General features: G+C 45.5%; 1 protein-coding gene and 1 long non-coding RNA gene across 3 annotated transcripts in view; one reads left to right on the top strand and one right to left on the bottom strand.

Annotated features, from left to right (window-relative positions):
• The window catches only part of LOC135554802 (NACHT, LRR and PYD domains-containing protein 3-like), a 207,778-nt gene that overhangs the window by 148,947 nt on the left and 40,579 nt on the right, over positions 1-18,252 (top strand). The window lies entirely within an intron of this gene.
• Positions 1-18,252, bottom strand: part of LOC135554805 (uncharacterized) — a 66,096-nt gene that overhangs the window by 40,919 nt on the left and 6,925 nt on the right. Inside the window, exons 4-5 of one of the 2 annotated variants that reach the window (XR_010457744.1) lie at positions 15,579-15,677; positions 10,904-12,743 (exon numbers count right to left, since the gene is read on the bottom strand). This is a non-coding gene — a long non-coding RNA (uncharacterized LOC135554805). Of the gene's footprint in view, positions 1-10,903; positions 12,744-15,578; positions 15,678-18,252 lie in introns of those variants that run through there. The other variant, XR_010457745.1, reaches the window with a different exon arrangement.

The raw sequence follows: 18,252 nt of genomic DNA, 5'->3' as shown, positions 1-18,252 counted from the left end.
TATACAGAGAAGAGGGTCAGTCCAAGAATTGAACCCTGTGGCACCTCCATAGAGACTGCCAGAGGTCCGGACAGCAGACCCTCCGATTTGACACACTGAACTATATCAGAGAATTAGTTGGTGAACCAGGCGAGGCAATCATTTGAGAAACCAAGGCTGTCGAGTCTGCCGATGAGGATGCGGTGATTGACAGAGTCGAAAGCCTTGGCCAGATCAATGAATACGGCTGCACAGTAATGTTTCTTATCGATGGCATCATTTGAGAAACCAATATTCTGTTGAATGGGAATGGTGTGGTCGTACCACAACAACAGAATGCAGTGGGCCTATAATGATCATTACAAATATTACATTACAAAGTCCAGACCTGAATCCAATCGAGAATCTGTGGAAAGAACTGAAAACTGCTGTTCACAAATGCTCTCCATCCAACCTCACTGATCTCGAGCAGTTTTGTAAGGAGGAATGGGAAAAAATTTCAGTCTCTCGATGTGCAAAACTGATAGAGACATACCCCAAGCGACTTACAGCTGTAATCGCAGCAAAAGGTGGCGCTACAAAGTATTAACTTTAGTGGGCTGAATAATTTTGCACGCCCACTTTTTCAGTTTTTGATTTGTTAAAAAAGTTTGAAATATCGAATAAATGTCGTTCCACTTCATGATTGTGTCCCACTTGTTGTTGATTCTTCACAAAAAAATACAGTTTTATATATTTATGTTTGAAGCCTGAAATGTGGCAAAAGGTCGCAAAGTTCAAGGTGGCCGAATACTTTCGCAAGACACTGTATACTGTACTCGATACCATCTACTGTATCTTGCCTTTGCTGCTCTGCACCATCACTCATTCATATCTTTATGCACATATTCTTTATCCCCTAACACTGTGTATAAGAAATTTGTTTTGGAATTGTTAGTTAGATTACTTGTTGGTTATTACTGCATTGTCGGAACTAGAAGCACAAGCATTTCGCTACACTCGCATTAACATCTGCTAACCATGTGTATGTGACAAATAAAATTTGATTTGATTTGATTTAGAAGTATACAGAATGGTGTTGTCTGCATAGAGATGGATCAGAGAATCACCAGCAGCAAGAGCGACATCATTGATATATACAGAGAAAAGAGTCGGCCCGAGAATTGAACCCTGTGGCACCCCCATAGATACTGCCTGTCATGTCTTGTTATGTCTGTTCCTGTCCTTTCTCTTCACTCTGTCTCTCTCTGCTGGTCTTTTTAGGTTACCTTCTCTGTCTCTCATTCTTCAGCTGTTCTACATCCCCCCTAACTAGCTCATTCACTCTTTCACACCTGTTCTCTCTTCCCCCTCTGATTAGGTCTCTATTTCTCTCTCTGTTCCTGCTACTTTCAGTGTCTGATTCTTGTTTGTGTTTTTGATGCCAGAAGCAAGCTGTCGTCTCGTTTGCTTCCACCTTGTCCTATCCTGTCGGAGTCTGCCTGGCAGGTGCATCCTGCACTATACTACGTTCTTTTTGTTCCATTGTCAACGTTGGAAGAGGATTTATGCCATTCCTGTTTTTCATTAAAGAACTCTGTTTTCTGTTAAAACCGCTTTTGGGTCTTCACTCAAGTACATAACAGAAGAATCAGACCAAGAATGGACCCAGCGGCTCCGGACCCTTTTCACTCCGCCGTCGAGATCCAGGGAGCGATGCTAGGCAGACACGAGGAGGAATTGTCTGCTGCTCGACATGCCGTTGAGACCCTGGCCGTCCAAGTCTCCGACCTCACAAGACAGGTTCACCAACTCCACCTCGATCCACCGCCCACTTCCAGGGTTTCCGAGTCTCCGGAGCCCAGGATCAACAACCCGCCCTGTTACTCTGGGGAGCCCACTGAGTGCCGCTCATTCCTCACTCAGTGTGATGTGGTGTTCTCTATCCAGCCCAACACTTACTCCAGGAGCGCAGCCCGCATCGCCTACGTCATTTCTCTCCTTACCGGACGGGCGCGTGAGTGGGGCACGGCAATCTGGGAGGCGAGGGCTGAGTGTATTAACCAGTTTCAGGACTTTAAGGAGGAGATGATACGGGTTTTTGACCGTTCTGTTTTTGGGGAGGAGGCTTCCAGGGCCCTGTCTTCCCTATGTCAGGGGAATCGATCCATAACGGATTATTCTATTGAGTTTCGCACTCTCGCTGCCTCTAGTGACTGGAACGAGCCGACTTTGCTCGCTCGTTTTCTGGAGGGTCTCCTCGTCGAGGTTAAGGATGAGATCCTCTCCCGGGAGGTTCCTTCCAGTCTGGACTCCTTAATAGCCCTCGCTATTCGCATAGAGCGACGGTTTGATCTTCGTCGCCGAGCTCGTGGAAAGGAGCTTGCGTTCTCCGTTGCTCCCCTCTCCACATCACTGCCACCTGCCGCATCACTGCCACCCTCCTCCGCCGGCTCGGATGCTGAGCCTATGCAGCTGGGGGGTATCCGCATCTCGGCCAAGGAGAGGGAACGGAGAATCACCAATCGCCTCTGTCTTTACTGCGGCTCCGCTGGTCATTTTGTCACCTCATGTCCAGTAAAAGCCAGAGCTCATCAGTAAGGGGAGGGCTACTGGTGAGCGCAACTACTCAGGCCTCTCCTTCTGGATCACGCACTACCTTTCCGATCCATCTCCGCTGGCCCGGTTCATCTGCTTCCTGCAGTGCCTTGATAGACTCTGGGGCGGAGGGCTGTTTTATGGACGAGACCTGGGCTCGGGAACATGACATTCCTCTCAGACAGTTAGGTGAGCCCACGGCCTTGTTCGCTTTAGATGGTAGTTCTCTCCCCAAGATTCAGCGTGAGACGCTGCCTTTAACCCTCACTGTCTCTGGTAATCATAGCGAAACCATTTCTTTTTTAATTTTTCGTTCACCTTTTACACCTGTTGTTTTGGGTCATCCCTGGCTAGTGCGCCATAACCCTTCTATTAATTGGTCTAGTAATACTATCCTATCCTGGAATGTTTCTTGTCATGTGACCTGTTTAATGTCTGCTATCCCTCCTGTTTCCTCTGTCTCTTCTTCACAGGAGGAGCCTGGCGATTTGACAGGGGTGCCGGAGGAGTATCACGATCTGCGCACGGTGTTCAGTCGTTCCAAGGCCACTTCTCTCCCTCCACACCGGTCGTATGACTGTAGTATTGATCTCCTTCCGGGAACTACTCCCCCCCGGGGTAGATTATACTCTCTGTCGGCTCCCGAACGTAAGGCTCTCGAGGATTATTTGTCGGTTTCGCTCGACGCCGGTACCATAGTCTCCTCCTCCTCTCCCGCCGGAGCGGGGGTTTTTTTTGTTCAGAAGAAGGACGGGTCCCTGCGCCCATGCGTGGATTATCGAGGGCTGAATGACATAACAGTTTAGAATCGTTATCCGCTTCCTCTTATGTCTTCAGCCTTCGAGATCCTGCAGGGAGCCAGGTTTTTCACCAAATTGGACCTTCGTAACGCCTACCATCTCGTGCGCATCAGGGAGGGGGACGAGTGGAAGACGGCGTTTAACACTCCGTTAGGGCACTTTGAATACCGGGTTCTTCCTTTCGGCCTCGTTAACGCTCCAGCTGTCTTTCAGGCACTAGTTAACGACGTCCTGAGAGACATGCTGAACATTTTTGTTTTCGTTTACATGGACGATATCCTGATTTTTTCACCGTCTCTCTCGATTCATGTTCAGCACGTGCGACGCGTCCTCCAGCGCCTTTTGGAGAACTGTCTTTATGTGAAGGCTGAGAAGTGCACTTTTCATGCCGCCTCTGTCCCTTTTCTCGGTTCCGTTATTTCCGCTGAGGGCATTAAGATGGATCCCGCTAAGGTCCAGGCTGTCATTGATTGGCCCGTTCCTAAGTCACGCGTCGAGCTGCAGCGCTTTCTGGGCTTCGCTAATTTCTATCGTCGTTTCATCCGTAATTTCGGTCAGGTGGCAGCTCCCCTCACAGCCCTTACTTCTGTTAAGACGTGCTTTAAGTGGTCCGTTTCCGCCCAGGGAGCTTTTGATCTTCTTAAGAATCGTTTTACATCTGCACCTATTCTTGTTACACCTGACATCTCTAGTCAGTTTGTTGTTGAGGTTGACGCGTCAGAGGTGGGCGTGGGAGCCATTCTTTCTCAGCGCTCTCTCTCTGACGGCAAGGTCCATCCTTGCGCGTTTTTCTCTCATCGCTTATCGCCGTCAGAACGTAACTATGATGTTGGTAATCGCGAACTGCTCGCCATCCGCTTAGCCCTAGGCGAATGGCGACAGTGGTTGGAGGGGGCGACCGTTCCTTTTGTCGTTTGGACTGACCATAGGAACCTTGAGTACATCCGTTCAGCCAAACGACTTAATGCGCGTCAGGCTCGTTGGGCTCTGTTTTTCGCTCGTTTCGAGTTTGTTATTTCTTATCGTCCGGGCTCAAAAACACCAAGCCTGATGCTTTATCTCGTCTCTTCAGTTCTTATGAGGTCTCCACCGACCCCGAGGGGATTCTCCCTGAAGGGCGTGTTGTCGGGTTGACTGTCTGGGGAATTGAGAGGCAGGTAAAGCAAGCACTCGCTCACACTCCGTCGCCGCGAGCTTGTCCTAGGAACCTTCTGTTCGTTCCCGTTCCTACTCGTCCGGCCGTTCTTCAGTGGGCCCACTCTGCCAAGTTAGCCGGCCACCCCGGCGTTCGGGGTACGCTCGCTTCCATTCGCCAGCGTTTCTGGTGGCCCACTCGGGAACGTGACGCGCGTCGATTTGTCGCCGCTTGTTCGGTCTGCGCGCAGACTAAATCTGGGAACTCTCCTCCTGCCGGCCGTCTCAGACCGCTTCCCATTCCCTCTCGACCGTGGTCTCACATCGCTTTAGATTTCATCACCGGACTGCCTTCTTCAGCGGGGAAGACAGTTATTCTTACGGTTGTCGATAGATTCTCTAAGGCGGCTCATTTCATTCCTCTCGCTAAGCTCCCTTCTGCTAAGGAGACGGCTCAGATCATTATCGAGAATGTTTTCCGAATTCATGGCCTTCCGTCTGACGTCGTTTCCGACAGAGGCCCGCAGTTCACGTCTCAATTTTGGAGGGAGTTTTGCCGTTTGATTGGGGCTTCCGTCAGTCTCTCGTCCGGCTTTCATCCCCAGTCTAACGGTCAAGCCGAACGGGCCAATCAGACTGTTGGTCGCATTTTACGCAGTCTTTCTTTTCGTAACCCTGCGTCTTGGTCAGAACAGCTCCCCTGGGCAGAGTACGCCCACAACTCGCTTCCCTCGTCTGCTACCGGTCTATCTCCTTTTCAGAGTAGCCTCGGGTACCAGCCTCCGCTGTTCTCATCTCAGCTCGCCGAGTCCTGCGTCCCCTCCGCTCAGGCTTTTGTCCAGCGTTGCGAGCGCACCTGGAAGGGGGTCAGGTCGGCACTTTGCCGTAATAGGGCGCAGACTGTGAGGGCCGCTAATAAGCGTAGGACCAAGAGTCCTAGATATTGTTGCGGTCAGAGAGTATGGCTCTCCACTCAGAACCTTCCCCTTAAGACAGCTTCTCGCAAGTTGGCCCCGCGGTTCATTGGTCCGTTCCGTATTTCCCAGGTCATTAATCATGTCGCAGTGCGACTTCTTCTCCGCGCTATCTTCGTCGCGTTCACCCGGTCTTCCATGTCTCCTGTGTTAAGCCCGTTCTTCGCGCCCCCGCTCGTCCCCCCCCATCCTTGTCGAGGGCGCACCCATCTACAGGGTTCGTAAGATTTTGGACATGCGCCCTCGGGGCCGTGGTCATCAGTACCTAGTGGATTGGGAGGGGTACGGTCCTGAGGAGAGGAGTTGGGTTCCCTCTCGGGACGTGCTGGACCGTTCGCTGATCGATGATTTCCTCCGTTGCCGCCAGGTTTCCTCCTCGAGTGCGCCAGGAGGCGCTCGGTGAGTGGGGGGGGGGTACTGTCATGTCTTGTTATGTCTGTTCCTGTCCTTTCTCTTCACTCTGTCTCTCTCTGCTGGTCTTTTTAGGTTACCTTCTCTGTCTCTCATTCTTCAGCTGTTCTACATCTCCCCTAACTAGCTAACTAGCATTCACTCTTTCACACCTGTTCTCTCTTCCCCCTCTGATTAGGTCTCTATTTCTCTCTCTGTTCCTGCTACTTTCAGTGTCTGATTCTTGTTTGTGTTTTTGATGCCAGAAGCAAGCTGTCGTCTCGTTTGCTTCCACCTTGTCCTATCCTGTCGGAGTCTGCCTGGCAGGTGCATCCTGCACTATACTACGTTCTTTTTGTTCCATTGTCAACGTTGGAAGAGGATTTATGCCATTCCTGTTTTTCATTAAAGAACTCTGTTTTCTGTTAAAACCGCTTTTGGGTCTTCACTCAAGTACATAACAACTGCCAGAGGTCAGGAGAGTATGCTGAATGGGAATGGTGTGGGTGTACCCCAACAACAGAATACTGTGGGCGTATAACGATCATTGCAAATATTCTCATAAATAGACCGCTGATTGGTCAGCTCTGCCAAAGAGCGAACATGACATCATGTTCTATGAGGAAATAGCAGCATTTTTTATACGGTCAGATTGAGATTCAAGTTTGGGATGGAGTTTTTGAATTGTTTTCTCTCCAATTTATGCTATGACCACGAATATGAGTAAAGGACATGTCAACAACATTATTTGAGTATGAGTTAACAGAATACAAACTTTTAAAAGTTAGATTTTTAAAACCTTGTCTGTTTTGTGCCCTGGGATTTGTAGAACCTGTGTTTAACATTTTGAACACAAACACGCTATCAATACCAGGAGTATTTACTCTGTGATTAGATACCTGGTATAGACCAGGAGTATTTACTCTGTGATTAGATACCTGGTATATACCAGGAGTATTTACTCTGTGTGGAAGAAATATCTCCCTTGTTGCATGTAATTGGCATTTGCATGTAATTGCATTTGGTTTTACTAGCGTTTGAGAGCAGTTGGAGGCCACGGAAGGAGTGTTGTATGGCATTGAAGCTCGTTTGGAGGTTAGATAGCACAGTGTCCAAGGAAGGGCTAGAAGTATACAGAATGGTGTCATCTGCATAGAGGTAGATCAGGGAATCGCCCGCAGCAAAAGCAACATCATTGATATATACAGAGAAAAGAGTCGGCCCGAGAATTGAACCCTGTGGTAGCCCCATAGAGACTGCCAGAGGACCGGACAACGTGCCCTCCGATTTGACACATTGAACTCTGTCTGCAAAGTAATTGGTGAACCAGGCAAGGCAGTCATCAGAAAAACCGAGGCTACTGAGTCTGCCGATAAGAATATGGTGATTGATAGAGTCGAAAGCCTTGGCCAGGTCGATGAAGACGGCTGCACAGTACTGTCTTTTATCGATGGCGGTTATGATATCGTTTAATACCTTGAGCGTGGTTGAGGTGCACCCGTGACCGGCTCGGAAACCCGGATTGCACACGGAGAAGGTATGGTTGGATTCGAGATGGTCAGTGACCTGTTTGTTAACTTGGCTTTTGAAGACCTTAGATAGGCAGGGCAGGGTGGATATAGGTCTGTAACAGTTTGGGTCCAGTGTGTCTCACCCTTTGAAGAGGGGGATGACCGCGGCAGCATTCCAATCCTTCGGGATGAAAAGGCTGGTAATAGGGGTTGCGATAATGGAGGCGGATAGTTTCAGAAATAGAGGGTCCAGATTGTCAAGCTTAGCTGATTTGTACCGGTCCAGGTTTGGCAGCTCTTTCAGAACATCTGCTATCTGGATTTGGGTAAAGGAGAAGCTGGGGAGGCTTGGGCGAGTAGCTGCGGGGGTGGCAGAGCTGTTGGCCGGGGTTGGAGTAGCCAGGAGGAAGGCATGGCCAGCCGTTGAGAAATGCTTGTTGAAGTTTTCGATTATCATGGATTTATCTGTGGTGACCATGTTACCGAGCCTCAGTGCAGTGGGCAACTGGGAGGAGGCGCTCTTGTTCTCCATGGACTTTACAGGGTCCCAGAACGTTTTGGAGTTAGAGCTACAGGATTCAAATTTCTGCTTGAAAAAGCTGGCCTTTGCTTTCCTGACTGACTGCGTGTATTGGTTCCTGACTTCCCTGAACAGTTGCATATCACGGGGACTATTCGATGCTATTGCAGTCCGCCACAGGATTTTTTTGTGCTGGTCGAGGGCAGTCAGGTCTGGAGTGAACCAAGGGCTATATCTGTTCTTAGTTCTGCATTTTTGAACAGAGCATGCTTATCTAAGATGGTGAGGAAGTTACTTTTATTGAATGACCTGGCATCCTCAACTGACGGGATTGAGGTCAATATCCTTCCAGGATACCCGGACCAGGTCGATTAGAAAGGCCTGCTCGCAGAAGTGTTTTAGGGAGTGTTTGACAGTGATGAGGGGTGGGCATTTGACCGCGGACCCGTAGCGGATACAGGCAATGAGGAAGTGATCGCTGAGATCCTGATTGAAGACAGCAGAGGTGTATTTGGAGGGCAAGTTGGTCAGGATAATGTCTATGAGGGTGCCCATGTTTACAGATTTAGGGTTGTAGCTGGTGGGTTCCTTGATGATTTGTCTGAGATTGACGGCATCTAGCTTAGATTGTAGGACTGCCGGGGTGTTAAGCATATCCCAGTGTAGGTCACCTAACAGAACAAACTCTGAAGCTAGATGGGGGGCGATCAATTCACAAATGGTGTCCAGGGCACAGCTGGGAGCTGAGGGGGGTCGGTAGCAGGTGGCAACAGTGAGAGACTTATTTCTGGAGAGATTAATTTTTAAAATGAGAATTTCGAACTGTTTGGGTATGGACCTGGAAAGTATGACATTACTTTGCAGGCTATCTCTGCAGTAGACTGCAACTCCTCCCCCTTTGGCAGTTCTATCTTGACGGAAAATGCTATAGTTGGGTATGGAAATCTCAGAATTTTTGGTGGCCTTCCTTCGCCAGGATTCAGACATGGAAAGGACATCAGGGTTGGTAGATTGTGCTAAAGCAGTGAGTGAAACAAACTTAGGGAGGAGGCTTCTGATGTTGACATGCATGAAACCAAGGCTTTTTCGATCACAGAAGTCAACAAATGAGGGTGCCTGGGGACATCCAGGGCCTGGGTTTACCTCCACATCACCCGAGGAACAGAGGAGGAGTAGGATGAGGGTGCGGCTAAAGGCTATCAAAACTGGTCGCCTAGAGCGTTGGGGACAAAGAATAAAAGGAGCAGATTTCTGGGCGTGGTAGAATATATTCAGGGCATAATGTGCAGACAGGGGTATGGTGGGGTGTGGGTAGAGCGGAGATGCTGGTTATAATGGGTGAGGTCACCACATGTGTGGGAGGTGGGACAAAGGAGGTATCAGAGGTATGAAGAGTGGAACTAGGGGCTCCATTGTAAACTAAAACAATGATAACTAACCTGAACAACAGTATACAGTGCCTTGCGAAAGTATTCGGCCCCCTTGAACTTTGCGACCTTTTGCCACATTTCAGGCTTCAAACATAAAGATATAAAACTGTATTTTTTTGTGAAGAATCAACAACAAGTGGGACACAATCATGAAGTGGAATAACATTTATTGGACATTTCAAACTTTTTTAACAAATCAAAAACTGAAAAATTATTCAGCCCCTTTACTTTCAGTGCAGCAAACTCTCTCCAGAAGTTCAGTGAGGATCTCTGAATGATCCAATGTTGACCTAAATGACTAATGATGATAAATACAATCCACCTGTGTGTAATCAAGTCTCCGTATAAATGCACCTGCACTGTGATATGTCTCAGAGGTCCGTTAAAAGCGCAGAGAGCATCATGAAGAACAAGGAACACACCAGGCAGGTCCGAGATACTGTTGTGAAAAAGTTTAAAACCAGATTTGGATACAAAAAGATTTCCCAAGCTTTAAACATCCCAAGGAGCACTGTGCAAGCGATAATATTGAAATGGAAGGAGTATCAGACCACTGCAAATCTACCAAGACCTGGCCGTCCCTCTAAACTTTCAGCTCATACAAGGAGAAGACTGATCAGAGATGCAGCCAAGAGGCCCATGATCACTCTGGATGAACTGCAGAGATCTACAGCTGAGGTGGGAGACTCTGTCCATAGGACAACAATCAGTCGTATATTGCACAAATCTGGCCTTTATGGAAGAGTGGCAAGAAGAAAGCCATTTCTTAAAGATATCCATAGAAAGTGTCATTTAAAGTTTGCCACAAGCCACCTGGGAGACACACCAAACATGTGGAAGAAGGTGCTCTGGTCAGATGAAACCAAAATTGAACTTTTTGGCAACAATGCAAAACGTTATGTTTGGCGTAAAAGAAACACAGCTCATCACCCTGAACACACCATCCCCACTGTCAAACATGGTGGTGGCAGCATCATGGTTTGGGCCTGCTTTTCTTCAGCAGGGACAGGGAAGATGGTTAAAATTGATGGGAAGATGGATGGAGCCAAATCCAGGACAATTCTGGAAGAAAACCTGATGGAGTCTGCAAAAGACCTGAGACTGGGACGGAGATTTGTCTTCCAACAAGACAATGATCCAAAACATAAAGCAAAATCTACAATGGAATGGTTCAAAAATAAACATAGCCAGGTGTTAGAATGGCCAAGTCAAAGTCCAGACCTGAATCCAATCGAGAATCTGTGGAAAGAACTGAAAACTACTGTTCACAAATGATCTCCATCCAACCTCACTGAGCTCGAGCTGTTTTGCAAGGAGGAATGGGAAAAAATTTCAGTCTCTCGATGTGCAAAACTGATAGAGACATACCCCAAGCGACTTACAGCTGTAATCACAGCAAAAGGTGGCGCTACAAAGTATTAACTTAAGGGGGCTGAATAATTTTGCACGCCCAATTTTTCAGTTTTTGATATGTTAAAAAAGTTTGAAATATCCAATAAATGTCGTTCCACTTCATGATGGTGTCCCACATGTTGTTGATTCTTCACAAAAAAATACAGTTTTATATCTTTATGTTTGAAGCCTGAAATGTGGCAAAAGGTCGCAAAGTTCAAGGTGGCCGAATACTTTCGCAAGGCACTGTACAAGGCATATTGACATTTGAGAGAGACATACAGCGAGGCATAAAGTCGCGAGGCGAGGCATAAATCGAGGCAAAAACACAATCAACACCTGTGAGGCATAAATTGCAGGTGTTGATTGGGGGGAGCTAGCTAAAACAACAGGTGAGATAACAACAGCTAATCAGCTAACACAACAACAGCAGTTGAAATGGCGATGATGAGGCAGAGAGGGTCGGATTAACTACACACAGAGCCTGAGTTCGCGGCCGGGGCCGACAGATAAAAAATGTATAAACAGAATGGAGTACCGTGATAATGGACAGTCTGGCAGACATCAGCTATGTGGCCAAATGATCATCGTGTCCAGCAGGCATCAGCAAAGTGGCCAAGTGATCATAGTGTCCCGCAGGCATCAGCTATGTGGCCAAGTGATCATAGTGTCCAGCAAGCATCAGCTATGTAGCCAAGTGATCATAGTGCCCAGGGGGCAGCAGTAGATGGAACAGGGAAGCCGCCACTACGCTAGCACACGGGCGACACGGCGTTTAAAGTTAGTAGCCTGGGGGTGGTAGGGGGTCTGCTCAGACGGAGGCCGGTTGAAGGCACAGAGGATAGAATATACGTCAGCAGACCAGTCGTATAGCTTGTAGCTAATTAGCTGATTAGCTTCTGGTGGTTCTTGAATGTGTTCTAAAATGAAAAATAATAGTGATTCCGTATCACATTGGGTGAGGCAGGTTTACTCCTGAGGTACTGACCAATCGCACCCTCAATAACCACTGTGATTATTGTTTGACCCTGCTAGTAGGGTATGAACATTTGAACATCTTGAAGAATGATTTGAACTTAATGGCCATGTTCTCTTATTATCTCTCCCCAGCACAGCCAGAAGAGGACTGGTCACCCCTCAGAGCCTGGTTCCTCTCTAGGTTTCTTCCTATGTTCGTAACTTTCTAGGGAGTTTTTCTAGCCACCGTGCTTCAACATCTGAACATCTCTTCAGCACGAGACGACTATTACACCCAACGACGTGTTTCTGCCAATGAGCTTCAAATCAGATCAAAATGTAATTCTCACATGAGCCGAATACAACAGGTGTACACTTTACTGTGAAATGCTGACTGATAAGCTCTTTCCCAACAATGCAGTTAAAAGTACGAAAAATGTGCTAAAAAAACAATAATGAGACTATAAGGAGAACCAGTACTGAGAAAATGTGCAGGGTACCAGGTAGTTGAGGGAATAATGAGACTATAAGGAGAACCAGTATTGAGTCAATGTGCAGGGTACCAGGTAGTTGAGGTAATAATGAGACTATAAGGAGAACCAGTACTGAGTCAATGTGCAGGGTACCAGGTAGTTGAGGTAATAATGAGACTATAATTGAGATAATATATACATGTAGGTAGGGGTAAAAGTGACTACGCAATCTGGATAGAGTTTACATCTCCACATCCAGGGAGTGCACACACACACACACACACACACACACACACACACTCACATTCACACACACACAGGGAGGGAATGTTGTGTTTGTTTAATATTGTTTTAGGACTATGGAAATGGCCAATATGATTAGCCTATGGATTATGAAAACAACAACAATAAATTGGAAAATGGGAGAGGAGAAATTACTAGAGACAGTGTTGTTTAACTCACTGACCAGGACCCATGAGTTCCTCTTACCTTTGTTCAGTAGAAAAGTCTCCCTCTCTAAACTCTATAGGTAGATTCATAGACTGGTCACTCTTCACGGACACACAGCTGGGAACAGGGGAGGCTGGTCTCTCCTGCTTGATTGGTCTTCAACACAACAGAGACAAACATTACATCTCTCATCTTCTCTGAGCTCAGATGGAGAAACATAAGAAGAGTTTAATTCCAAAAAGCTATGTATCCATTTTCAGAAACGTATGTAAATTAACTTCTTTAAACAATAAAAGCTAATAAAAGCTATGTTTATTTATGTTAAATTATGTTTTTTGCTAAATAAGATGGCACATGGGTACCTGCTTCTATTAACCAATGAGGAGATGGCACATGGGTACCTGCTTCTATTACCCAATGAGGAGACCAATGAGGAGATGCAGCGTGATCTGCGTCTCAAATAGAACTGACTTCCAGACGTTAGTTAATGGCGCGAGCAGTGTGTCATTTTTAATAACGAATTTCATTAAGCGACGCGAGCGTTGTTGTCAGCCCCGCTAAAAGTCTGGTGTCGTTACTCTGCCTCTCCGGGGGATGTTGAGGTAAATTTACTAACCGGGAGGGTTGAATGATGTAATTACTTGGAGGGCTGGAAGACGCACTCCAGAGGTTGTTTACTCGCAATATCAGATATTAAGATGATTTTTATAATGAATGTATACTGAGGTTGAGGTTCTGACTAGTGATTATTTACTCGCTGTTCAATACCTGCTATTGAGGCGCCCTGAAAATAATATTCAAAAGTTTGGTCCTTGGACACAGGGGTTAAACACTAAAGTTACCGTCCATCTCGTGAAGTGAGGAGAACCGGACAGAGGTAGACAGCATCCGTCAACGAGAGAGGGAGAAGCCTCACCGGGATTTAACAGGTGGAAGAAACAACCGGGGAGCTCCATCGGTCCACAAGAAATGCAGACAGCCGGTGATGATGTAGTGGTAGCTATGGTAACTAGGATGCTGCTGGTAGAGTAGCTAGCTAGCTTACCGAGCTGTACCGACTAGCTAGGATAACTAGGATGCTGCTGGTAGAGTAGCTTGCTAGCTTACCGAGCTGTACCGACTAGCTAGGATAACTAGGATGCTGCTGGTAGAGTAGCTAGCTAGATTACCGAGCTGTACCGACTAGCTAGGATAACTAGGATGCTGCTGGTAGAGTAACTAGCTAGTTTACCGAGCTGTACCGACTAGCTAGGATAACTAGGATGCTGCTGGTAGAGTAGCTAGCTAGATTACCGAGCTGTACCGACTAGCTAGGATAACTAGGATGCTGCTGGTAGAGTAACTAGCTAGTTTACCGAGCTGTACCGACTAGCTTGGTTAGTTAGCAGGTCGTTCGTCTTTCCCTCGTCTCGATTATGAATCCGGTGAACCACAAAATGAAACAAGGATAGAGAGTGAAAAGGATCTGGCTACACTCATACTGTCCCTGACCGTAAAGAAAAAAGCAAATTGAACAGTAAACTTCGGTGTCTCAACACTGTAACAAACTCCGTCGTTATTCCCCAAGATCACCTCAGTCCACTCTGCGCGTAAGCGGCTGTGAGTCAGTGGTTCCTGTGCCACATGTAATTGCATTGCAGTAGTTAAAAATAATGTTTTTATATTTCTATGTGATCAACCCATTAATAATATAGACCTACATGCAGCAGTATGTCTTGTGCTTTTGGCAATGAGTTATGTATAATAATTATGTATAACTGCATAGCATTTTGTCTTCATTTTGGAAGATTAACTCGTGCTTATTTTTGAAGATTAACTCAGGTTGGAGTTGGAGCTGTGACTGAAAGGTGGCTGGTTCGAATCCCGGGCCGGGCGCTGGAAAAAACAGGTGGAATTGATCTGACCACTGGAGGGCTGCTGGGTTCACATCCTCAAAACATTAACCTTTTGTTGATCAGAACTCTGGAGGTTCTTTGTCACTGAACCCCAAAATATATAACTTTTATTGATTTCATAAGGAAGTGATAGAAGCCTTTTTGGCTCTATAAGGAACCTTGTTTTCTAAACACGTTTTTCTTTTGATGATTTAATTATCTACATCATGTTATTTGAGAGTGTATAATAATAAACATGTTTACATCATGTTATTTCAAGTTGTCCCTTTGGAGCACAACATCACATTGTTAAATAATAGTCCTAAATTGGGCATGGCTATAAATTGGGCATTTGAAGGCATCTAGGGTGTAAAATGAGTTTGATGAAAATGAACATTGTTGCAACGTTGCAACATTATTGGCAAGGGACTTGATACCTACTATGCCAAAGATATTTAGAGTTGTTAAACGGGTGTGAAGAGTTGTACATTGCAACGAGTACAGTCAGGGTGCCGTGGAACCCCTGCAGTACCTCCACAGACCCCGGATTGAGAACCCCTGCAGTACCTCCACAGACCCCGGATTGAGAACCCCTGCAGTACCTCCACAGACCCCGGATTGAGAACCCCTGCAGTACCTCCACAGACCCCGGATTGAGAACCCCTGCAGTACCTCCACAGACCCCGGATTGAGAACCCCTGCTGTACCTCCACAGATCCCGGATTGAGAACCCCTGCAGTACCTCCACAGACCCCGGATTGAGAACCCCTGCTGTACCTCCACAGATCCCGGATTGAGAACCCCTGCAGTACCTCCACAGACCCCGAATTGAGAACCCCTGCAGTACCTCCACAGACCCCGGATTGAGAAACCCTGAGGTACCTCCACAGACCCCGGATTGAGAACCCCTGATTTAGCAGATGCTATTATCCAGAGTGATTTACAGTAAGTGCATTCATCTTAAGATATCAAGGTGAGACAACCACATATCACAGTCAGATATACAGGATACCAACATTCCATTCCTGATAAACAATGGATATATCGTGTTTCATCTTCAGATAGCTATTTATTTTTTGAATGAACTCGATAAATTCTTTATAAATGGTCATCTTACCTCTTAGCTTTGGTGTCATGTCCCCCAGAGAGATGCATTTTAGAGGCAGGGCCCCCCTCCTCTCTCTCCCCAGAGAGACTCATTTTAGAGCACTGACCCCTAAACAGAGATCCAACATGTTGGTTGTGGTTAATATGGTGACAACTAATTACTGAATGTCAATTGTTCACATTTATCCATTATCTCTTTTGAGAAATAAAACATTTACTAACAGACATATAGAAAAAATCAGGTGATTTAATGCAATCACATGAACATGTCGTTGAGACATTTCATCTCCATGGCAACTGTCTGTAATAATAATACGTCACTGTTTGTTAAGGTAGTTATAGACAGTACAGCAACAACAATAATAATAATAAGTCACTGTTTGTTAAGGTAGTTATAGACAGTACAGCAACAACAATAATAATAATAATAAGTCACTGTTTGTTAAGGTAGTTATAGACAGTACAGCAACAACAATAATAATAATAAGTCACTGTTTGTTAAGGTAGTTATAGACAGTACAGCAACAATAATAATAATAATAATAATAAGTCACTGTTTGTTAAGGTAGTTATAGACAGTACAGCAACAACAATAATAATAATAAGTCACTGTTTGTTAAGGTAGTTATAGACAGTACAGCAACAACAATAATAATAATAATAATAAGTCACTGTTTGTTAAGGTAGCTATAGACAGTACAGCAACAATAATAATAATAATAATAATAAGTCACTGTTTGTTAAGGTAGTTATAGACAGTACAACAACAATAATAATAATAATAAGTCACTGTTTGTTAAGGTAGTTATAGACAGTACAACAACAATAATAATAATAATAAGTCACTGTTTGTTAAGGTAGTTATAGACAGTACAGCAACAATAATAATAATAATAAGTCACTGTTTGTTAAGGTAGTTCTAGACAGTACAGCAACAATAATAATAATAATAATAATAATAAGTCACTGTTTGTTAAGGTAGTTATAGACAGTACAGCAACATAAGGCCATGTCTCACACTTATTTTTATTCATTAAAAGTGTCTGAACAAATTCTTATTTTATTATTTAAAGGTGGGCTATTTATTGTCTTTCAATCTGTTATTTTCTAAATGTATCTGAGAATGTAGACAGAAGGGCTAAAACGGACATGATTGATCTGAGGAGGAAATCATTGATCCATTCAGAAAGTTTATTTGCATCAAGTAATAGATGTTATATTATGTAAAGTAGGCTGGGTTATAATGTATAGTAGTGGGTTGGTAGTGATATGTTATATTATGTAAAGTATACTAGGTTATAATGTATAGAAGTGGGTTGTTAGTGATATGTAGATGTTATATTATGTAAAGTAGACTAGCTTATAATGTATAGTAGTGGGTTGGTAGTGATATGCAGATCAAGGTCTATACCTGAGCTATAACCTACATATCATAGATGACCAGTCTAAACCTGTTCAGATCAGTTCACATAATGTTATAGTCCTACCAGTAGCAGGACAGAGAATGTAGTGTATATAACCTACATATCATAGATGACCAGTCTAAACCTGTTCAGATCAGTTCACATAATGTTATAGTCCTACCAGTAGCAGGACAGAGAATGTAGTGTATATAACCTACATATCATAGATGACCAGTCTAAACCTGTTCAGGTCAGTTCACATAATGTTATAGTCCTACCAGTAGCAGGACAGAGAATGTTGCCTTGGCCTGATATTTTTTACAACATTTTCAACGGAGGCCATCAGGTCGGTCGGCATGATAAGCAGTGATGTATTTTTTTTTAGGTGAGGGAACGCAGCAAACTATGTAAATGACGTCACAATTTATTACATCAACGTTTGTATCGACATATGTATTCTTTTGAATAGTCTTTCATTGAAGGTCTCTCCAATCCTGTTTCTGGAGCGCTACCCTCCGGTAGGGTTTCACTCCAACCCTGTTTCTGGAGCGCTACCCTCCGGTAGGGTTTCACTCCAACCCTGTTTCTGGAGCGCTACCCTCCGGTAGGGTTTCACTCCAACCCTGTTTCTGGAGCGCCACCCTCCGGTAGGGTTTCTCTCCAACCCTGTTTCTGGAGCGCTACCCTCCGGTAGGGTTTCTCTCCAACCCTGTTTCTGGAGCGCTACCCTCCGTAGGGTTTCACTCCAACCCTGTTTCTGGGGCGCTACCCTCCGTAGGGTTTCACTCCAACCCTGTTTCTGGAGCGCTACCCTCCGGTCGGGTTTCACTCCAACCCTGTTTCTGGAGCGCCACCCTCCGGTAGGGTTTCTCTCCAACCCTGTTTCTGGAGCGCTACCCTCCGGTAGGGTTTCACTCCAACCCTGTTTCAGGAGCTCTACCCTCCGGTAGGGTTTCTCTCCAACCCTGTTTCTGGGGCGCTACCCTCCGGTAGGGTTTCTCTCCAACCCTGTTTCTGGAGCGCTACCCTCCGGTAGGGTTTCTCTCCAATCCCAGTTGTAAATAGCATGATTTATATTATAAACCAATTCATTATTTTAATCAGGTGACTAGTTTTGAATAGTAATGAAAACCTACAGGATGGTATCTCTCCAGGAACAGGATCGGAGAGCCCTGTTTTAGAAGATGGATAAATTCCATCCTCCATTTTTTTTGTACTCTTCAGCTTCAGCTAACCGTACTAAAATCTTATTAGAAATGTATATTTTTTGTAACAGTGACG

This window comes from Oncorhynchus masou, chromosome 14 (genome assembly GCF_036934945.1).
Source record: "Oncorhynchus masou masou isolate Uvic2021 chromosome 14, UVic_Omas_1.1, whole genome shotgun sequence".
Taxonomy (NCBI): domain Eukaryota; kingdom Metazoa; phylum Chordata; class Actinopteri; order Salmoniformes; family Salmonidae; genus Oncorhynchus; species Oncorhynchus masou.
The sequence above is the reverse complement of the archived record's forward strand: the minus strand, read 5'-3'. Positions and strand labels throughout refer to the sequence as shown.